The 24457-nt window shown below is 41.3% G+C and overlaps 1 protein-coding gene across 2 annotated transcripts in view; it reads left to right on the top strand.

Moving 5' to 3' along the window:
- The window catches only part of BACH2 (BTB domain and CNC homolog 2), a gene marked incomplete at its 3' end in the record, with an annotated part of 350119 nt that overhangs the window by 285271 nt on the left and 40391 nt on the right, over positions 1-24457 (top strand). The gene's annotated exons all lie outside the window — the stretch shown is intronic.

Below are 24457 nucleotides of genomic sequence, written 5' to 3'. Positions count from 1 at the left end.
AAATGGAAAGGTGATAATAATTGGAAGACTGAGAAACAGTAGGTCCTGTATGATCTCTGTTTGGTTAAAAAATACAAATTGGAGTGTGTGTGTGTGTGTGTGTGTGTGTCTGTGTGTATGTGTGTAAAGGAGCCAAAGGACCTGTGCTAAAGTGTTAAGAGAGGTGACCTGTGAATGGTGGGAATGTGATGCAATTTGTTTTGCTTGTCTGCATTTTCCAATTTCCTACCGTGTACATTATTACATTTCTGTAATAAAAAGGTTATTTGAACAGTTCAGTGGATAGAAGGGAAGGAGGGAATGAAGACTGGGTGGAGTGTGGAGCATAATACTGGAAAAAGTACAACTCCGCAGTGTGGTATTACATGTGATTTCAAAACTTCTGTGGCCCCATCAATTTTCTTCCTAGAAGCACCAATGCTGCACCAGTGCTCCCTGGTCCCTTCCTTCCAGCTCCGGGCCCTCCATTCTCCTAACTAAGAGACTAGAGTCCTTAACTAGGACCAAACTTGCACTCACAATCTCATTGGTTAAACGAAAATTAACCCAAAAAGCAATAAAGAGAATAGCTGTCTTCTAGTTCCTTCTTATTAAAAGTGTGAGACCTTTTTTCATATTTAAATTTACCTTGATCATTGAAACCTACAGATGCTCTTCCTTCCTATATGTTCTCTAGTGTTGCATCTCTGGAAATTACTAGTGTTATTTTCAGTGAAAATAGCTCAGATGTTTCCCAAGACTGACCCTCTGTGCCCCCAGATAGAGAAGGAAATTCTCACCATCTAGTCAAATCTTGTACAACTATGAAGGAAGTAGCAGATGTGGGGAGTGTCACTCCTTTCATGTTACCCTGGGCTACAGGTACTGAAATTGAAGACAAGGAGAGTCCTTTCATGAATATTTTCAAACCTATGTAAATATCTACAAATGCATGCTTTGGAAGTTACTCAATCAGCTTACTTCAGGCTTAGGTTATATACTGAATATCTCCAGATAGTTGCTCTTTCAAGGATGTGTCAGAATGTTCAATAGGAAGGACATGTTTTTGTATTAATCAGTTGGATGATGACATTTTCAAAAACCAAGAGTAAAAGATGCTGCTTCCATCCTCAACTGGACTTTGTTAAAAAAGGACAACCATAAAGTCGTCCCTGGATCCTGGAAAGCCTGGACCACTGGGGGACCTGCAGTAATGAGGTAGTTTCCCTCCATCATGCCCAAAGTCTGGAAGAAGACAACTGACACGTGTGTGATTAAGATTTCAGAAGAGTGAGTCAAAATAGAAAGTGATGCTCTAGTGGGCCTGCACCTGTAAGTCTCACACTGGTGTTTAAAACCACTTAATGCAGACTGCTTCCTACTCTGTGGTCAACAGAATGCTGGTTCTTCCGTACTTCCTCCTCAGGAGCCTCCAGAAATATCTTTTTTTTTAAGTTTTTTTATAAGTGATTTTCTCTTAAATCGATCTTTAGCTTGTTTTCATGGGAAATCTATAGTATTTAACTCTTCTAATACCCATGTATTAGTCTGCTCAGGCTGCCATAACAAAATACCACAAAATGGGTGGAATAAGCAACAGAAATTTATTTTCTCACAGTTCTAGAGGCTAGAAGTCCAAGACGATGGTGTCTGCAGGTCTGGTTTCTCCTAAGGCCCCTCTCCTTGGTTTGCTGATGGCCTCCTTCTCGCTGTGTCTTCACATGGCCTTTCCTCTGTGCACAGAGAAAGAGAGAGAACACTGGTGTCTCTTCCTCTTCTTATAAGGACACCAGTTCCATCAGCTCAAGGCCTCACCCTTATGACCACATTTAACCTTAATTACCTCCTTAAAGGCCCTGTCTCCAAATATGGGGAGATGGGGATGAGGATTTCAACATACAAATTTGGGGAGACACAATTCAGTCCATAATGACCCACTAAAAAATAATGGGTTTATACAAATAACTAAACAACATAGGTGCGAGATTATCCACATATGTACAACTACACAACCACTCACTATGTAACCGTATGGAAGAAAAAAGATCTCCATGGACTGATATGGAGTAATTTCCAAGATATATTTTAGAAGGCAAAAACAAGATGCAGAAGAGTACATACACTAGGTATGGTATGCTTCCTTTTGTTTAAGAAACAAGAGAAAATATGAGTATGTATTTGTAATGCATATGTATAGTTTATAAGTATACACACACATTTGCATATTTTATTAAAAGAAACACAGAAAAGACAAAAAATTATGAAAAGGTGACCTATGGGAAGTGGGTGAAAACGGAATGAAAGGATTTGAGATGGGAGTGACTTGCTATCATTTTAATTGGTATTGACTTTTGAACCATTTAAATGTTTTACATAGTCAAGAAATTAAAATTTAATCAAAAAAGATGAGAAGCAGCAAGCCCTAAAATTTAAAACAAATAGAAAAAAATGAACTCACCGTATATTAACTTGGTTAATTAACCACACAGAATAAAAGGATAAATTAGATTAACTTTTGAACATGGTTCTATGGCTAGACATCCCCTGTGGGATATTCTTCAATACAGCTGGCCTGAACATTTCAAAAGTGTCGTTGCCATGAAAAACAAAATGATGGGGGACTCTCCTAGGTCAAAGGAAATTAAGTGGGACCAAATTCAGTAAGTGATCTCGATTGGCTCCCAGATTAAAAAAAAAAAAATTCTATGAAGGACATCCTTGGAGGAATTTAGAGACTCAATATAGACTATATATTAGTTTACAACATTATGCCAACATGAGTTTTCTTGGGTAGGAAATTATTATTTTGGTTATATAGAATGTTCTTGTTCTCAAGATATATATGCTGAAGTATTTAGGAATGAAATGTCATGATTTAATTTCGAGTGGTTTGGGGAAGAAATGTATATGTGGAGGGGGTGGGGGTGTGTTTATCTATAGATAGATAAAGATATAGAGAAGACAGCACACTTTTTTGCTTAAAACACTAGAAGGTATTTATTGGGGCAGCTTCAGGCACAGTTTGATCAAGGGGAGCATACAAATTTAGCAAAATTTAACAGTTGATGTATTGAGATTAAAGGTATATGGATGTACATTTCTTTCATCTTTTCTGTAGGTTGGAATTTTCAAGATAAAAAATTGGGGAAAAAATAATAGATATGGATTGATTTTGTCATGAAGGTGCTCCATTCACAAGAAGCATTTACTAAGTACCTACTCTGTGCCAAGCCCTATTCTAAGTGCTGGGGATGTAGCCGTGAACAAAGGCAAAGAAAGTTGGAGCTCTCATGGGCCTATATTTTAGTGCGAAAGACAAATAAGAAAATAGATAACTTTAGATTGTGATGAGTGCTAAAAGTAAAATAAAACAAGTCATCAAGGGAGAAGCAACATTAGATAGGGTGGCCAGGGAAGGGTTCTCCAAGGAGGAGACTTTGGGGCTGAGACCTGAATGACCAGAAGGAGCCATTCATTCATTGACCAGATTTGCATTGAGCACCAACTGTGTGTGCTCTTCTAGGTACCGGATGTAGCGGGGAACAAAATGGGTACACCCTCTGCCTTCCCAGAGTTTACATTCCCATTAGGGGCAACATACAGTAAACAAGAATACGTAAGCTGGTGATCAATGTTACAGGGGAAAATAAAATAGGGAGGGGAGTAGTTAGTGAGGACTGGAGTTGAAATTTTGTTTTGTTTCGTTTTGGCATTGTAGGTTTTTAAAAATTTTTTTGAAGTATGCTTGATTTACAGTGCTTCAGGTATACAGCAAAGTGATTCAGTTATACGTGTGTATATGTGTATACATATACACATTCTTTTACAGATGCTTTTCCATTATAGATTATTACAAGATATTGAATATAGTTCCCTGTGCTATACAATAGGTTCTTGTTGTTTATCTATTTTATATATAGTAGTATGTGTCTGTTAATCTCAATTTCCCAGTTTAACCCTCCCAACCCCTTTCCCCTTTGGTAACCAGAAGTTTGTTTTCTATGTCTGTGAGTCTATTTCTGTTTTGTAAATAAGTTCATTTGTATCATTTTTTAGATTCCACCTATAAGTGATATCATATGATGTTTGTCTTTCTCTGACTTACTTCACTTAGTATGATAATCTCTAGGTCCACCCATGTTGCTACAAATGGCATTATTTCATTCTTTTGAATGGCTGAGTAATATTCCATTCATCTTCTTTATCTATCTTCTTTATCCATTCATCTGTCGATGGACATTTCAGGTCTAAGTTGAAATTTTAGACAGGGCAGTTCGGAAAGGGCTCATGGAGCAGACAACGTACAGAGACCGGGTCTAGAGCTGGGGTGTTGGGAGAAGACAGATAGTGAAGGGCCTGATGGGCCATATTAATGATGTTGGCTCTTACTCAGTGAAAAGGGATCTTTTGGATGGTTCTGGATAGAGCAGTGACATCATCCAACCTATCTTTCTACAAGATGGCTCTGGATGCTGGGTTGAGAATAGGCTACAAAGGGACGAGGGCAGGAGTAGGGATACCAGCTAAGCATCTCCTGCAGTAATTCAAGCAAGAGGTAGTTTGTAGGAGGGTGGTGGCAGGGGAGAAATGCAAAGGCTTGGAACCTGACTCTATTTTGAATGCAGAACTGCCAGGACTTCCCACTAGCTGATTGGAAGTAGGATATGAGAAAAAGAAAAGAATCCAAGATGGCTGACGTTTTGGCCCTAAAAACTGGAAGGCTGGGAGTTGCCCTGAACTGAGGTGGGAAAGAAAAACTGCCCAAGGAGCAGGTTTGAGAAAGGACGCGAGGGATGGGGTGGGTGGACGGCAGGATCTGGGGGCAGTCAGCAGCCAGAGGGAAAGCAAAAGCCTGAAGATCTACTGAGAGTTTCACCGCAGGCTTGTGCAAGGATAATTAGGAATGCCTTGGGATAAATCTTTTCATAGAATTTTTTTCATCTGCAAATTAACCTTTTGGTAATTTGAGCTCCATCCACTCAGATGCAAAAGTTAACTCCCAGTTTGCACTGTCAACTGCCTCTAGGAGTCTGGCTCCCACGTGGAGATGCTATAGGAGGTCTCCCTTGTTCTGGGCGCTGGGTGGAAGTTTTGGTGAGAAAGGGGGATTTGTGCTGAAGATGTGGCTCTATTCACAGTGACTTGTGAGGTGGCGTTGGTGGGAGTGACCCTGTAAGGTTCAGCCGAGTGTTATAGTGATTCCCAGACATTTTTTGCCAATGATCCCTTTGACATGCGACTGAATTTCACAGGCAGCCTTTCAGTTTTGAACCCAAATTTCCCTTCCCTCTGTGCCCCTCGCCTGCGTCCGCGAGGGATGCACATTCTGAGCATATTTCGTTCCTCAGGAGCAGGCTCTGGCAGCTCAGAGACTATTCATTCACATTCCATTGCCTCTTCTGTGCGCCCTCCAAGATTCCATCAGAGGCTGCGCTTAAAATAATGAGGCTTTATTTATGCAGATTCTTTCTCCCCCCAGAAAGATGCTGAGAGCTTTTCATGGAAATTCTTGAAGAATTGCTGAGGTTCCATGGACTTCAGAAAGTGTGCTTGAAATGGGGACTCTGACAGTTAGGGCTCCCAGTAAGGCTTATTGATGGAGAGAATGGACCTTGAACCCACTCTGTCGCGAGGACCCTCTCTCTGCAGCTGTAACAACATCCTGCCAACTGCAGTCCAGCCCAAGACAACACTCCAGGGACCTCCCTTTCTAGCCAACACCAGAAAAAGAAGCGGGGTGGACTTGCCCTCTCCCTCTCCTTCTTTATACCTTCTGTTCTTACCTCCCTGTGTTTATTTAAAAGCCATATCAGTCACAAAAAGCCAGTCACAAAAAGCCAAATACTATATGATTCCACTTAAATGAGGTATCTAAAGTAGTCAAATTCATAGAAATGGAAATAGAATGATGGGTACCAGGGGCTGGGTGCTAGGTGGTAAAAGGGAGTGGTTTAATGGTTACAGAATTTCAGATTTTTTTTATGTTATTTTATTTATTTATTTGACTGCGCCGGGTCTTAGAGTATCTAGTTCCCTGACCAGGGCTCGAACTCGGGCCCCCTGCACTGGAAGCGTGGAGTCTTAACCGCTGCACCACCAGGGAAGTCCTAGAATTTCAGATTTTTAAGATGAAAAAGTTCTGGAGCTCTGTTTCACAGCAATGTGAATATATATACTTAACACTGCTGAACTATACCCTTGAAAATGGTTGAGATGGTAGATTTTATGTTACATGTTTTTTACTACAACTTTTTAAAAGCCACATTAACGGCATTACTTCCGTGAAAGGAAAAATATACAAGTTCTAAAAAGTGGAATGCTTTCAGACAGAGAGAACAAGCAGAGGCCATGGGGTGAAGTTTTTATGTTATAACTGTAGATGTTTCATCCATCTCCCCATGATTTTTCTGGATACACATATGTATTGTGTGTGTGTTTGTGTGGAAGCACTCCAGCATTTGTACACTTGTATGGGTCTTCCAGACATGGTTATTATCATCCTTACAGCATAAGAAAAAGGTTTCAGAATCACCCCGCAGGTCACCCAGAGCATCCACTGGTTAGTCCTCTGCTAGGTTTCATATCAAAGTAGTTAGTAGTCTAGTTCGGCTCCACTCGGGGGCAAATTGCTACTCTAGTTTATGTTGTTATTATTTTTGGTTCAAAAGTTCCTGAAATTCAGTTTCTTTTGTGCTTCCTATGCATGTGAGCCCCTTTTCTAATCAGTTGTTGAATTGGATAATTCCCTGGGTCCTATGGAGTCTGGCCTCCACTGGCTGCTCTGTCTGTATTAGAAGGTTATTTCTGAATCTTAGGATTCACTTCAATCCTTTTTTGGAAATAAAATACATGACATTATTTGTAATTGTAACTTGCTTTGAAGTTACAAATGTTTCAGAAGAAGAATTCTAAAGGAGCATGATGGTCTTACCATCCAAGGAATTCTTCCTTGCTCCATCTTGTAGAACTGGAGAGGCCGCCTCTGCACCAACATGACCATCTGTGATCAGAGGCCAGTGTCAAGAGAAGGTCCCTCCAATGCCACCTTCACAACATGAGACCCAGTTCAATCGTTCACCTCAACGTTGTGTCTAGAATTTGAGTTAGAACCACCAGTTAGATGATCACTAATTAGATGGTCACAGGCCTGGGAGAACCATCCAAGAAATTCCAACCCAGAGTCAGGTCCTAACCATGAGAACAGGAAACAGACGTCTAAACAGGAGCTAGAACGGTGACCTCCAGGAATCTATGTGGTATCATCATTGCAGGAACATCTCTTTTGCCTTCGCCTCAGGTTGCTGGTACAGAACGATGTTCTCTCCTAAGTTGTGACCATTCTTGATAAATTATAGATATGTCTTGAATATCAACCATGAGTAAATCACAGTACATGTTGCCATGTTTTAGAGGTATCCTCCACCTCATCTCACTTGTTTCATTACCTTTTGTCTTTCACCTCTTCTACTTAGAGTCATTTCTTCTTGTTTCTTTTCTACTCATGTTGAGATTACCTGGTTCAGTCCTAAAACCTGTCCAAGAGATTATTAAGGAGGAGAGGCTTTGGGCTATTTTCTCCTGCCATTTTAGAGTGTGCAGAATGGCAGGGTGGGTACAACTTCCATGATATTTTTTCATGGCTGTTACTGTGTCAAGCCCAGGAATAATACGAGATGGGGCATGCTGCCGTCCATTCAAACAAAACTGTGGTTCCATGTGACAGGCTATACTTGCTCTCCTGACAGGTCTAAATAGAAAGGGCTTACTTGTTCAGCAGGGGAAATCATGCCTGGAAATAATGCCTGTGTAAATGTCTTGAAACTCAGACTGCTGAGTTTGCATTTGTTTAATTTCTAGGTTCTGCAACTACACAGTTGAATTTTTGTTGAGTAGATACGATGGCCTTTGAAAATGTACATACTTAGGAAATCACTGACTTCTTTATTTTTTTAATGCTGCCTTTCATTACATTCTGTCAAGGCTTCCTGTGTTCGTGATCTCAGCAGACTGGTTGGACTAGGTCAGAATTCCAAGCTAAAGTAGCTTGTAGCATGTGTCGTTCACAGGCTTATAGGAGACTTGGGGAAGTTTAAGAAAGCTCTGTTTGTTTTGCCAACTCACGCGTCCATATATTTTGCCAGCAGTATCCAGAGTAAATGAAAGTACTATCCACCTTGTCTTTCTTCCTTGTCGATTTTTGTATAAAGTGTTTAAGGAATTCTAAGAAGCATAACTCCTCTCAATTATTGTGGTAGAAAGTGAGGAATATAAAGAATTGAAAGTTAAAAGATAAGGCATGGGGCTTCCCTGGTGGCGCAGTGGTTGAGAGTCCGCCTGCCGATGCAGGGGACACGGGTTCGTGCCCCGGTCTGGGAGGATCCCACGTGCCGTGGAGCGGCTGGGCCCATGAGCCATGGCCGCTGAGCCTGCACGTCCGGAGCCTGTGCTCCGCAACAGAAGAGGCCACAACACTGAAAGGCCCGCGTACCGCAAAAAAAAAAAAAAAAGATAAGGCATGTTAGGAGTCATTTAGTCCGATCTCCCATCAAATTTGGAATCCTTTTGTGATAATGACATGGGTAGCTCTCCAGCCTCTGCTGAAACACCTCCAGCAGTGGGGGGCACGCCACCGCTTAAGAGCCCCTTTCATTTTGTACAACTGTGATTACTAAAAAATTCTTCATTTTTCATCGAAATCTACCTCCCTGAAATTTTCATCTGTGGTCCTGTTTATGCCCTCTGGAATGGAAGAGAACAAAGCTCATCTCATCTTTCCATGATAGCACATTAACTCTCCAAAGACAACACTTGTATGGGCCCCATATGTCTCCCTTTCTCTGGGTTGAACATCCCGGGTTCCATCGCCACCTGGGACATGGGTTCAGTGTTCATCATGGTGCTTTTTGCCTGGCCTGTTCTTAACATACAGCACCAGGGCTAAATACAAGAGTCTCAGTGTGATCAAAACAGTAAGGAATCTAGAGAAGCTATAACCCCATCTCTGCATTATACATCTCTTGATATAGCCCAGGTTGTGTTAAGTTTCCTGGCAACTGTGTCACGGTCCTGACACACCTCATTAAGCCAGAACTCTCCCATCCTGTTTTTACAAAATTGACCTTTTTTTGAAAAGTATAGTTGATTTACAATTTTGTGCAAAGTTGACTTTTTAAATTCCAGGTCAGGAATTGACACCTCTTTGCTAAATTGCATCCTTACACATTTACACCATAATATCAGCCCATGGTCATCATTTAGGGTCTTGCTTCTGTCTCCTAGAGTATCTTACCAGCTTGCCGCCCAAATCTTTTCCAAGTCAGAGATGGAAGTTAAGCAGGACAGAGTAAGCAGAAAGCTGGGTCTTATCACCAGACAATTTTCCTCAGGTTGAAGCTGACAGTAATCCATCGCCCAGCCACAGATTGCTTAATTTTACCATCTTCTAGACCCCATTTTTTCATATGACTTAAAGAGTGAGCTAAGAGATGTCAGATGCCTTGCTGAAATCCTGGGATGCTATTTCTACTGCATTCTCTGAGCAGTGATCCCATCAAAACCAGAAATGAAGTTTTGTTGGCATGACTTGGTCCTAATGAAGCTTGAATCATCTGCCACTTTCCTGTCTGCATTCTGAGTGGGTGATGGTTTGTTTGCCAGACCAGGAAAGAACAAGTATACAATTCATGTGGAATTCCAAGACTTAGTTTTACTCCCTAAGAGCATCAAAACTTTCAGAGGGTGGGTGGGAAGATTTAAAAGTGCCTCATGGAAAAAAAAGTGCCTCATGCACATCTGAATTGAGTGACAGGGAAAATGTCAGGAAAAAAAATCCTCCCTTATGTGTATACATTATAAAAATGAAAAGAAAACAAAAACGTAAGTCACTGTCATTCTTGGAGCAATGGCTGATAAAACTGGGATATGATTTAAAAACAGAAATGGAGGCTGGATATTATTAAAAAAGCAGACAGAACAAAAACTTGAGTCGCTGAAGCCCATGGTGTTACACATCTCTATTAGAGAGAAAGTGAGATGAACAGAAATATGGTAGAAGGCAACCCCATCAGGCAAGGCTAGGAGTCAATGGGAGGGGTTCCTTAGGAGAAAGATGCCTAAGCCGGTTCCTTGACCATGGAATGGGCTTGTAAATCCCACAGAATGGAACGCAGATGAAAAACACACACCAAAGTGAAGAAAAGGGAGCCCTCCTACACTGTTGGTGGGGATACAAATTGGTGCAGCTACTATGGAGAACAGTATGGAGGTTCCTTAAAATACTAAAAATAGAGTTGCCATATGATCCAGCAATCCCACTCCTGGGCATATATCCTGACAAAACTATAATTCAAAAAGATAAATGCACCCCAGTGCTCCTAGCAGCTCTGTTCACAATAGCCAAGACATGGAAACAACTTAAATGTCCATCGACAGATGAATGGAGAAAGAAGATGTGGTACATATATACAATGGAATATTACTCAGCCACTAAAAAGAATGAAATAATGCTGTTTGCAGTAACATGGATGCACCTAGAGATTATCGCACTAAGGGTAGTAAGTCAGAGAAAGACAAATACCACATGATATCACTTATATGTGGAATCTAAAATATGACACAAATGAACTTATCTATGAAATAGAAACAGACTCACAGACTTAGAAAACAGACTTGTGGTTGCCGAGAGGGATGAATCAGGAGTTTGCCAGATGCAAACTATTATGTATAGAATGGATAAACAAGGATGTACAGTATAGCACAGGGAACTATATTCAATATCCTGTGATCAACCATAATGGAAAAGAATAGGAAAAAGAATGTGTATATATATGTATATATACGGATAACTGATTCACTTTGCCCTACAGCAGAAATTAATGCAACATTATAAATCAACTATACTTCAATAAAATAAATTTAAAAAAATAAAATTAAAAAGACAGACACACCAAAAAGAACCATCATCACAAAGCTCCCCCAGGCACTAGAAGCCCACCCGCACCATGCAGGAGCCTGAGTTCAGTTCACCTCCAACATCAGTTTCCCTTCCTGTCTTTCCGTTTTCCTGTTTGAGTCTTCCTCGGATACCGGGTTTGTGAGAAAGGTCTTACAAGTCCTGCTGTAAGAGAACTGGGGCGTGCAAGCAGCAGCCCAGGGCCCTCAGTCTTCCAATCCCTGCCCTGTTTTCCTAGAGCTGTGCTTCAGCTCCTCACGCCCCTCCATTCCAGCATCAGAAATGACTGAATCGGGGCTTCCCTGGTGGCGCAGTGGTTGAGAGTCCGCCTGCCGATACAGGGGACACGGGTTCGTGCCCCGGTCCGGGAAGATCCCACATGCTGCAGAACGGCTAGGCCCGTAAGCCATGGCCGCTGTGTCCGGAGCCTGTGCTCCGCAACGGGAAAGGCCACAACAGTGAGAGGCCCGCGTACCACAAAAAAAAAAAAAAAAAAAAAAAAAGAAATGACTGAATCCTGAAAAACGCTGCCGCGGAGTTATTTTTGGCTCCCTTCCCTCCAGCCCCGGAGTCTGCTGCTCATCGACAACCATTAACAGCTGTTAGAAGGGGCTTTCAAATCCCTGGCTTCTTGCTGAAGTGCTTTAACACCAGTTTTCTATGAGCTCAGCCGCACTGGAGAGGTGAAAGAAACATGCCAGAAGAGTTACATAAAATGCCCTTCGTTTGGGGAGTCTGGTTTTTCTCCCTTTTGTGCAGGAAAACTAAGCCTCTGACAGAAGCTGTGAAGGCACCGCCCAGCTGAGTCTTGTGCAGGCTGATGAATCCAGATGATGTCATGTGACGGCCCCAGCGGCGGCCCTGGGTCATTCTCAGGGCCATGATCAAGTCTGTGCATCCTTGGTATGAGAATTTCAGCATCCTGCCCTCACGGAGCTGCAGCCACCCCACTGCAGCATCTGGAGTTCTGGACTAGACACGGGGGAGGTGGCCTGTCGCCACAGAAGCTGGAAGCTGCCTCCAGGGCCCCCTGAGGCCACCCCAAAACCCAAACCCAGGAACCCATGGCTGCCAGTGAGGCTCCCATGTGGCTCCTTCCCTACAAAGGATTGAGAACTACAGTAGATGTTTGGAAAGTTTCGTGCTCCTTGTCGATGTTAATCCATTAATTCACACTAGCTCCAGAAAGGATACCGATGATGTTGCTGATCAGGGATTAATGCTTCATGGCTACCTATACTTTGCCTCTTTTTACCCCTTCACTTTTTAGGGCAGTCACCCCCAACCGCAGGGGAGTGACACATCCTCTGCCCCTGTTCCAGACTGGAAAATACGAGAGACCATGTCCAGATGTCTCCCACCTCAGCACTTAGCCAGAATAATTATTCAGCCTCCTAATCCCAGTATTTCCCATCGTATGAATATTTGTAGCACAACTTGGAAGTGAAATGATTTTGAGTGATATATGAAGAACTTGTTTTCGGAATCACTGTGTTTATCGTAATATGTATTCGAAAAAGTGTAACTCACATGTTAAACCTGAGATTTCACAGATAGTGTTGCTTAGGAGGAGGTTCTAAGCTAAATTTAATTTGTAAACAAAGTGAGTTGCATTAGAGAATATATTAAAAATTGTGACATTAGGTCATAAGTGTCTGTAGTTTGGGAGACACTCCATAATTCAGTAATTTTTCTGTCCACTAGTCCTGTCTGTTTTGTGCGATTCCTCCCCAAAGAAAGCCACAATGGCAGCTTATTGAGAATACAGGTCATGCCTATTTTCATAAGTTTTGTAATAAAGCATAAGGAAATATAAGGCTTTTTGCATTAAGTACATTTTTAAAAATTATTTATTTATTTGTTTATTCATTTATTTGGCTGCACTGGGTCTTAGTTGCGGCACATGGGATCTTCGTTGCGTCGTGAGGGATCTTTAGTTGTGGCACGTGGGATCTAGTTCCCCGACCAGGGATCGAACCTGGACCCCCTACATTGGGAGCACAGAGTCTTAGCCACTGGACCACCAAGGAAGTCTAGATGATAATACTTTTTATGTGTGTTTCTTGGTTATCTGATTTGGTTTTTTCTTCCAAAATTGTCTAGCTCTCCTGCTTGGGTCCCTAAGCGTCTATACCACCTCCTCACCTGCTTCTATACCCTTCCTCATGGTGAGGGTAGAGAATGATGCTCTCCTTGATGCTCTCCTCTCTCTCGCTTAGATGATTTACACTTACCCTAACTCAGTTCTTTGGAACCCACCTCTGCCTCTCTCCCTCCTTCTCTTCTCATATTTCAGCTCAGTGAAGTTCTAAAGAAAGTCTATTTGTTTGGCTATTGTGGACATCCTCATAACTTAAATATAACTTCCCAAGAATGGATACAGAGGACGGTGGATTTGATATCAATAACCCCATTTTTTATTGCCAAAGTGTAGGGTAGGGAGAAGACATGGCAAGAGATGAGGGAGGACAGGTCATTGGAGCCCAGTTATAAAGAGCCTTGCATGCCATGCTTGAGGGGCTTGGGTTTTATTCTACAGGAAGCAGGTTGACAGAATGATTATCATTAGGAAGATGAATCAGGCAGCAGTACAACGGAAGGATTCAGGGAGAAAGAGACAATGGCCAGGTTGTTGCAGTGGCCTAAGCAAGAAGTACTGAGGCCGTGAAATTAGACATGGTTGTTGGAAAAGAAAGAGAGAGATGACTTTTAAAGAGCAAAGGGAGGGGCTTCTCTGGTGGCACAGTGGTTAAGAATCTGCTTGCCAATGCAGGGGACATGGGTTCAAGCCCTGGTCCAGGAAGATCCCACGTCATGGAGCAACTAAGCCCGTGTGCCACAACTACTGAGCCTGTGATCTAGAGCCTGTGAGCACAACTACTGAGCCCTCATGCCACAACTAGTGAAACCTGCCCACCTAGAGCCCGTGCTCCACAGCAAGAAAAGCCACCGCAATGAGGAGTAGCCCCTACTCGCCGCAACTAGAGAAAGCCTGCGCACAGCAACCAAGACCCCGTGCAGCCAATAAATAAATAAATTTATAAAGACCAAAGGGAAACAGAAAAGACCCAAAATTGTATCATAGTTTTCAATGATACATTCGTCGACTTACTTGTTTATTATCTGTTTCTTTCTCTAGATCAGTGTTGTCCAATAGCATTTTCTATGATGATGGAAATGTTCTTCTGCACTGACCAGTATGGTAGCCACTAGTTGCATGTGACGATCAAGCACTTGAAACGTAGCTAGAGGAACTAAGGAACTGAATTTTTAATTTTAATTAATTTTAACGTAAAGAGTCACACATGGCTTAGTGGCCACCATTTGGACAGTGCAGGACAAGAGTACAAGTTCCAAGCATCATGCCTGCCTTGTTTGTCATTATGTCCCTGGAGCCTAGCACAGGGTCTGGCACATAGTAGGCACTCAATAAATATTTGATGAATGAATGAAAAGAAACCCTATAAAACAGAAGTAAGGATTATGTCCTATTCAAACCAGTAGACTTCTTTATGGGGAATTTTGGCTCCCACTTAAAGAAGAAGGAGGAGGATGGAGATTTCCCATAGACATTGAGGATATTTCCCAAAGGTTTAAACTGAAGCTCCCAGCATGTGCAGGTGGAGCCAAACCATAGGTGAATGTCAGACAGTGGTGGGAACATCTAAGGTCAGGGTCTATTCGGTCCCTGCCTTCTTGGTCTTCATTTCTAGTTCTTACGGTGCACAACACCCAAGTGTTTTCCTGAAATTATGTAAGGGCAGTAATCAAAATGGAAAAACAAATTTTAGGAGGAATGAGAAAAAGAAAATGTGTTAGAGCTGCTTTGTTAGAATGGTTGTAGAGATGGGGGAGATCACATATGATCTGGAGTGAGGCGCTCAGGACTCGAGCCCCACGACTGTGGGCAGGTTGCTTAAACTCTCTGCACCACAGTTTTATAGAAAATGAGAATAAGAATCATCACACTTCACTTCCCAAGCTGTTGGGAGGAAGAAGTGACATAAAAATATATAATGACAAAATAATCCATACATTTCCATTCAGATGTTTATTATAATTCACACGCACTGGACTCATAGCTGAATGTATGTCTGAAAGGCACAGTTGTATTAAAATACAATCCTGATACGTGCCTTTCGGAAAAAGAGAAATAAGAAGTCATCAAATTCTAGACGACTGTATTCAAAAAAGGAACTGAACAATCAAAAAAAAAAGACTTTTATCTCTCTTAATATTAATAATTTTAAAAACTCCAGGAAAATATTTTTAAATATTAAAATATTGAATTTTAATAAAATATTAATAAATATTTATTTATTATAAATATATATTTATAATATATAAATATATTTATATACATTATATATAATATTTATAATATATAAATAAATATTTATTAATAAAATATTAATTAAAATATTTTTTAAAACTCCAGTTGATACCACAACTTCCTTCTAGTAGCTTATGATTCAATAGTGCTTGTTGCCAGGAAGTTCCTGATCCAGTGGCTACCTCCCCCTCCCCACTTGCCCAGGACCACCTCGCATTTCCCTCTGTAGCCCTTCATACCCTTCCCTCATCTTCCCTGCTCTGTACTTTTATCCCCTGCCTTTGGCCCCCTGTCCTAGCAGTGAATTTAGGCTCTTTTCTCCATGAACTGATCTCCCCAAACTCACAACTTCGGCAGCACCTGTAGCCTTCTATTGAGAAATATCTCCAGCCACCTGAGTCCCACAGATCCACTGCTTTCCCTCCTGCCCCGCCCCCATCTGCCTTTCTTCACTCTCCGTGATTATAGCAAAAGTTGTTATCATTCCACTTGTACTCACCAACCACAGACATGGAGCTCTGTCTAACCCTGTCAAATCAAATCACATCACATGCTTCCTGTAGGTAACAGCTACTTAGAGGAAAGACTCAAAATTTGGCCCGTGTGTCAGATTCTCAGTGCTGTGCCCCAGATGCAATATTTTAAAAAGAATTCCTGTTGAAAATGGTTATGACACTGCCACTAGAATCATTTTCTCATAGTACGTCATCCCATTTCTTCAAAGACTTTCTTAAATATGACCTCTCTCTGGTCTCTTTGTCATTTTCTCAGTTTAATATACTTATATTAAATAATAATAAGGGGCCATAACAATAAACAATTTAAATAAAATGCTCATCAATTCAGGGAACCTGAACATCAGTTTTCAGTTTTCACCATCATGTTCCCCAATATTCTTCCTCATTGAGAACATGTTCTCTTTCTAATTGTATTTAAAGACAGGAATCACTATAAATCTTACTGGCTTTCATCATATATAAGCTTGAATAATTATCTTCTGTCTTGCATTTGGGCTGTATCTTTTTTCTCCCCAAAATATTACCGTCTAATTGAGCCTAATCAGAATTTATACCATTTGCCATCTTTAAACTTTAATTCTAATCCAGGCATCTCCTTAGGCTTAACACATAAAGAATAAGGCCCCTCTAACCCCTGTCATTGGTAAAAATACTGAAAATCAGTGGGCCTACAGCCAGTCTTTTAAAATCCTATGATATAAAGAAATAAAAGTTATACAGACTTTACAAAAAAGAGAAAGCAGCAAAAGGTTCAACACCTTGCAGCGGAGGCCAGTGGGGTTCTGCAGATGCGCTGTTAGGTGATTTACCTCCCTAAGGTCTGGGTTCTCAGCAAGTGTCCTCAGGGCTGAAAGGCATTAAAGAAAACCCACACCTGGCACTTCTGCTCCCTCTGAAGGGTGGCCACTCAGGCGTCGTACCTGATAGTAAGGGTTAGTCCCAGTGGTCTAGCTCTGTTCCCAGATCTGCCACTGTAAACAGTCTAACCTGGATTCTAATCATAGTCATAAATCAACCTAGTATAAGAGGACTTATAAAGCATTTTTCTATACAGTACTGCATACAGCCAAACTTAGTCCCATCTTCATATGGAAAGCCAGGTGTGTTTTTCACTTTTCATTTTACCAAGGCTGATACGAGGCAGGAGTCCTCCCTTGAAACGAGGTTTTTTTCCTAATATGCAAGTAACATAACTGTGAGAAGAATCTTCAGTTCACATTTGCACTACTTGAAACATTTCCATTGTTTCATGCATTGGTCCATGCAAAAGCAGGTTACATTTTTTTAAATTCTCAATAATTATCTTTTTATTTATTTATTAATTTATTTATTTATATTTTTTGGCCACGCCGCACGGTATGCGGGATCTTAGTTCCCCAACCAGGGATTGAACCCGTGCCCCCTGTAGTGGAAGCACGGAGTCCTAACCACTGGACCGCCAGGGAATTCCCCAGGTGACTTTTTTTTTTTTTTTTTTTTTTTTGCGGTACGCGGGCCTCTCACTGTTGCGGCCTCTCCCGTTGCGGAGCACAGGCTCCGGACGCACAGGCTTAGCGGCCACGGCTCACGGGCCCAGCCACTCCACGGCATGTGGGATCCTCCCAGACCGGGGCACGAACCCGTGTCCCCTGCCTCGGCAGGCGGACTCTCAACCACTGCGCCACCAGGGAAACCCCCCAGGTGACATTTTTGGTGGCCCAGTGGCTAGGGAACAAAGGCTAGGATAGGCATTTTAGATACATTACATTCCGAAAGTTTGTTGAGAAATTAGTTGTCTGAACTGCTGAGAGTGTCTTTTATCCTGGAAACAGGTTATGAATAGTAGCTACTTTCTTAAATCAGCTCCCAAATCTCCTATCTGTATCGCCTTTCATTTTCTGAAATTTATTCAGGGAACACATGTTTATCATCATGCAAAGGGAGAAGGAAGTTAATTCTGTAGCCTAGGAATAAGCGAAGGGCTATGACATTACAAAGGAGGAATAGATAATTCTAATGAGAGAATAAGAGAAGTTCTCGTGGAGGAGAGGAGGTGAGAGTGGGATTTCAATAGGTGGGGAAAGGCCCTCTCGAGTTTAGTGTCCCTCCATCATATGCCTGTCACAGCTTTCTATATCTCTGTCATTGCAGCTTGTACACTGCATTGTAATTGAAGTATTGCTTGTCCATCTCCTCATTTGGACAGTAAGATCCGTATGCAAGATTGCTGAGTGGTGGGAGTGGTGATGTTAATTTTGATCTGCACATCCACTATCTAGGACAATGCCCACATGGTAGCCATTTGGTTAACGTCCGTCAAATAAATGAAGGGTCTCCTTTAGGAAAGTTCTAGAGGTGGGAAAATGTGTAGTGTATATTAGGTGAGAATGAGAGGAAAGACTGGAACAGAATCATTGAGAGCCAGAGGCCTGAATGCCAGCAAAGACGATCTCATTGGATTCTAGGTCTGATGCATTTTTTTTTAAGCCACACCTAACTTCTATTCATACTGTCATTTTTTTTAATGGGACAATTCTTTGGAGTTCCAGCTAAGGGGCCCAGTGCCAAGGATGCAGGAGCTTCCTCTGGGGAGGGATGGAGATCTTAGCACAGCAGTCACTTACCCCTATGGATGGGTGTAAATGAACCAGTGGACCTACCCACACCGGCCACGCTGGGAATTCACAATTGGAAAACAAAGGGCAGTCACTTCGCTGAGCCTTCCTGAGGTCTTGCCTGCCATTCACTTTTAAGTCCAGCTTATTCATAAAGTGAGGGCTGTTTATAAGTCAGGGACAGCATGTGTTTTATAAAAATGCTTTCAGTGTCAGATTCTCTCTCTCTCTACCACTCGCACAAACATATGTGAAAATTTTGGCTTTTCTTTGCATTAGCAATTTATGTCTCTCCCTCCTCCCTTTTAAAGTTATAAGTTAATGTTTGCATGTTTATTTCATATTTTTTAAGGCTAACCCAACCCAGGCAGTAAATTTAGGCTGGAGCAGCAGTCACCCCGGCTGCTGGCAAACAGCCTGGAATCAGGGCCTGGGCAGCCTCCTCTGGCTAACTGCAGAGTTCACTCTCTAGGCTTCGGTTTCATCACTATAATTATGAACGAGAAGCCTAGAGTTAATTACAATGCATGAATGGGAGATATTCCTGGACTTATTTGCATTAATTACTTGCTGGTAGTTCCTCTGCTGAGGTCTCCATCCTTGTTTTTACAGAGCTTTTGGCAGTGTTTCTGCAGTCGGTGTGTGAATTTTTATGATCTGTTGCGTGTTATTCATGCAATTTCCTGCTCTGTAATGGTATCAGTTTTCCAGACACAGAGGAATACAGACTAAAACCCAGGAGCCTGCATTAGCATAAAATGTCCCAGTTCTGTCAGTTTGATTAATTTGTCTCTTTGTCTCCACTCTATATGATAAGTGCTATTAATGGTTGCAGCACTTCATATGTCAAAGTCTTTCTTCCTAATGACTTGAAAATGCGGTTTATTTCCCCTTTTTGTATTATTTTTCTCATTTAGCATTCCACTCAAGTATAGATTTATGCCATGCTCTTTCATTATCTTACTGGTTGCAGCACTGGAGTGATTACATATGGTGTAGAGTATGCGTAAAGATGTGATCCCAGGGGCAGCAGCTGCTGATGCAAGCTGAAAATAGATCCAGCGTACGCTCAGCACTTTTCCCAGAGGCCTTTTATTTATTAGTAGCAGTCTCGGTACAGGACAGCTTGGATCCTCATTTAGCAAAATGACTTTTTGCCTTTCCCAACACTGCAGTGACTTTGCTCTATTTACTGACACTGCTGTGTAATTTTTTTTTAACTGCCTTGTATCTCAGCAATGACTGAACCTAACATAAATTGTAATATAATCTCGGTATATAATGAACTCAAGAAACGACAGGCTCCATTTGAAGTAATGGAGCTTGACAGATCTAAGGTTTAAATTAAATAATCCTATTTGTAAGACAGCATTTGTACATGGTACACTGCTTTAAAATGAATTTCTATTCTTCTCTAGTGCTTCCTACACCGTTTTTAGTATTCTCCTTTTCAAAAGGACTTTTTTCCAGAAAGAAATGCATGGCCAAGCCAACAGCTCTTTCATAAGGAAAGAATAAAATGAAATTTTTTTTACCCATTTCAATCACTGAACTGGAACCAGCATCATTAATGATTAGAGATGGATAGTTATTAATCCAAGCTGGCAAATCCAAATAGCTTAGACTTTCCATCAGCACAGAACATCTGTGATAGAAATATAATAGCGGAGTTTAGGATTGAGATAATAGCTAACCTTCTGCGCATGTTTTAGGTTCAAGTAGGTATTTTTCAGTAAATCGGAAGAGTCCTAATAATGAATATATGTATGGATTTTCTGAAAACACCCAAGAAGAACTATTTTGTAATGTCATTCTTCTCATTGAAAGATGTACCTTAGACAGGATGAGGAGGAAGTTCGTTGTACATACTAACAGATAGCATCAAGCTAGGCATTCCTCGCTGCATGATACACTTTTCCAAATTGCAAAAATAAAAAATAACATTTAATAGTTTATAGGCCGATGACAATTTGACAGTATTACTTATTGACAGGACCTAGTCATCTGATGAGGAAGCCTTAGGAAAAATGAATTTATAGATAGAGAGCGGACCTCCTCCTGATGAAATAGTAAATGTAGGAGGCAAATTAGTAAATTTGCTTTTTGCTATTTTGTGTGTGATTTTACCTGCTGCAGGACCAAGCAGCCATTAGAGAAGGCAATTCCCTCTTTTAATTTGTCATTGCCCTGAAACAGTCCCGTGGGTTCTTCTGTTAGGTAACAGATTTTATTAATTCCATGATCGAATGAAAGTTACATGGGGTAAACACATGATTTCCTGCTGGGTTGGGTTAAAAATTAAAACAATGATTCATGCTAAAGAAGTACAACGCAATAGATTCATTTTAGTGGATACATGACCCATAATGTTGTTGAAAGAGCAGTAATTCAAACCATTCCTTGGAATGGGTTTCCTTATCCCTTGGAAATAAGCAAACCAAGGGGCATTTCAGCTGAGTAAGAGAAGCCTCCTTTATCCTGCTCACATGCACAGTTGCGGGAGAAAGCATAAGACCACAGCATTCCATCAGCTGTGATGTCTGTTGTTTCGTCTGTTCTTTCAAGTTCCTTTGGGAGCTTAGACTGCTAATAGGCTGTGTTGCTGTAACTAGGGCAGCCGTCCGCACCCTGCCTTAAAGATGCCCTCTGTCGGAACAGGTGGAAGGCAAGCAGGAGCTTGCCTGTGGCTACGGTGCCTTTTTTTACTCTTTTTATCTTGTCTTCCTTTCTTTCCCTCCCATCCTGCTTCCCACTCTCATACAAAGAGCACCCAAGCTTGTTCTCCAGGCTTATCCCTAATTCCCTCCATCGTGATACAGTAATGTTACAGCTGATTTCATTCTCTGTCTAGTGGCCTCAGAACAGGGGCTGATCTTGCTTGCTCTGGGAAGAGTGATACTCAGACATGACAGAATGAATTAAGGATGGGGTTTAAGTATTAACTCTTAGTTTCCTAGCTCTTGTGGTTCTAAATTAGATAAAGTGTTGTTAAAACTGGGAGAGCGTGAGCATTTATATGTATGTGTGTCTGTCGCCAAAACCGACAATTCAGTTGTTGGATCAATTGAATTGACCTTGTTTTTCTCGTGAAACACATCGACTGTATTATGAAACAAGCAGCCCAAATGAAGAGAAACATTTCACATATCATGTCGAATATTTCATGGGGACCTCAGAAGGCTGATATTTCCCTTCTGCCACCAGATCTGAAATGAGAGCAAAAGCATTTCATTTTTGATAAGGGGGACGTTGTTTTTTTCTGAACCTTTTTACTTCCAAGATGTCTTATGAGAGTTATCTCAGTTTGGGCTAAGCTTCCCAATAAATGATGGAGAGTCTGAAGGAGGCTCTTGGAGCCAATGATATAGCAAGTGGTTGGTAAAGCGAAGACTAAAGGAAGAAATGCATTACCAAATAGGAGCCAAGGAGAGAAAGAAGAAGGAAAAAACCAACTTTCTTGAGCACCTGTTGTGTGCCTAGTGAATATGACGATAACTTGAGCAAAATAACAAAGATTTTAGTATCAGAGGAACAAAAGAAGAAGTTCAGTGGACTTACAGGGTTTGCTTTCTTTTAATGGAACACTATGTTTTGTAGAAGTGTTTGAATAGAAGAAAGAAAAGGGGGAGAGACAGAGAAGGAATAAATGAAGTTGTTCAAGTCTCTTTAAAGAGGTAATAATAAGATGGAAGAATTTCAGCCACTAGGACAGAGCTAAATCAGCCAATTTTAATACCAAGGTAGCTGCTAGCCAAGTAGAAATGTAATACTCATTTTCATTCCTGTATTCCATTAGCAAAATTTCTGGCTCTTCAGATCCTTTTGAAAATAGAGAAGTCTGCATCTGAAGCTTTGCCTGGTTGAGGGTCTGCCTCACCCAGAAAACATCCTCAGGAGGCCAAACTCAATGGGATTTTTTTCAGTGGATAACACCAGCCAATTCTGAGTCTGATTTAAAACTCACTGTATAAATTCCTCCTAGCTTACTACAGCTGTAAGTGTCCTCTATTTTTTATTGCCGACTCTTTCCGTAGAACATACATCCACTCCACTTTCCACACTTCAGATTTCAAGTGGAGGAGAGCTATTTGAAGGCCTACTCTCAAAAATGACTTGTTGAACCTTGTAGAACCTGCTTTAAAAGCTGCCACGAGTATAGATGTGTATGTGCTTATGTTGGGTTTTTTTTTTTAGCTTTTAACTCTAGATTTTTTAATTGAAGTATACTTGATTTACAATATTGTGTTAGTTTCAGGTGTCCAGCACAGTGATTCAGATATATGTGTGTGTATATATATATATATATATATATATATATATATATATTCTTTTTCAGATTCTTTTCCTTCATAGGTTATTATAAAATATTGAGTATAGTTCCCTGTGCTATACAGTAGGTCCTTGTTAGTTATCTGTTTTATATAAAGCAGTATGTGTCTGTTAATCCCAAACTCCTGACTTATCCCTCCCCCACCATTTTCCCCTTTGGTACCATAAGTTTGTTTTCTATGTTTGTGAGTCTCTTTCTGTTTTGGAAATAAGTTCATTTGTATCTTTTTTTTTTTTTTTTAAGATTCCACTATATGTGCTTACTTTTTGAAAATGATCTTTGACCCAAGAAAATTATAGCATTTGTATTTATGGGCATGCAGTTATGCAGTGTGGTTTTTTAAGGTACTGTTTTAAGCAAGCTAGAGCCCATATCCCTCTAGTTTTGGTTATGTCCTGTTCTTCTGAAAGGATACATATGCTTCATTAGGCTAAGATTTATTAGCAAGGCCAGCAGGTGATAATGGGACTGTAATTTTTACATATCAATTTTGACTTGGTGCCCTTACTTCTCAACAAGGAGAAATATTAAAAGATCTTGCGAGTGCAGCATGATGCATGGGAAGTGAGAAAGTCAAGGGGGTGCTTTTCTTCCATGATATACTGGGAATCATAAAACCTTGGTCTTAAAAGTCATCTGACCCAGCTCTAAGGAAAAGGGCTATATTTTCTCTTTGGTACATCCCTTGGGTCTAATCTAGTGATGATGATGATTAAAAATAACCTTTATTGAGGGCTTCCCTGGTGGCGCAGTGGTTGAGAGTCTGCCTGCCGATGCAGGGGACACGGGTTCGTGCCCTGGTCCGAGAAGATCCCACATGCCGCGGAGTGGCTGGGCCCGTGAACCATGGCCACTGAGCCTGCGCATCCGGAGCCTGTGCTCCTCAACGGGAGAGGCCACAACAGTGAGAGGCCCGCGTACCGCAAAAAACAAACAAACAAACAAACAAACCTTTATTGAGCATTCACTATGTGCCAGGCACTGCTCCATGCACTTTACATGTTTAACTCATTGTCGCTATAGGATTGCTACTGTTATTACTCCCATAGGCCAGGTGAGGAAACTGAGGCAAGAGAGATTAATTAACTTGCCCAAAGTTCAGCTCCTAAATTAAGGAGTCAAAATATGAGCCTAGGCAACCTGACTCCAGAGCCCATGTTCTTAACCCTTGACCTCAGTGATGACAATAGGAATGCTCATTAAAGATGTAAGTGCTGGGTTTTTAACAGGTGGAAAATAAGGCCTGGGGTCACAAACGTATCAGCTGTAAGAGTGGAGACAGCAAGTCTCTCCAGCCTTTGTTCAAGGTTTCCCTGTGCCACACAGAAGTCCCTGTGAACCCAGCACTAGAAATTTGCCTTTACACAAGAAATGATGAAAAAGATGCTGAAAAAAATCTAAATGTAAAATGAAAGCAAAGAGAAAATACCTGAGATCTGAAATTTTCGTGCTTTTTCTTCACTTTACCCATTGATGACTCCTCAATTCACGCCACTTGATCACATAAAGACCTGAATATCTAGGTCACCTTGGCTTACATAAGGACTTGCCTTTGTCTGCAGTCTCAATTTTGAAGCACTGAAAGCATAAGACACATCTGAGGACTTCCCTGGTGGTGCAGTGGTTAAGAATCTGCCTGCCAATGCAGGGGACATGGGTTCAAGCCCTGGTCCGGGAAGATCCCACATGCCGCGGAGCAACTAGGCCCATGTGCCACAACTACTGAGCCTGAACTCTAGAGCCCACGTGCCA

Source organism: Mesoplodon bidens (assembly GCF_964165515.1).
Source record: "Mesoplodon bidens genome assembly, chromosome: 12".
NCBI lineage: Eukaryota > Metazoa > Chordata > Mammalia > Artiodactyla > Ziphiidae > Mesoplodon > Mesoplodon bidens.
The sequence above is the reverse complement of the archived record's forward strand: the minus strand, read 5'-3'. Positions and strand labels throughout refer to the sequence as shown.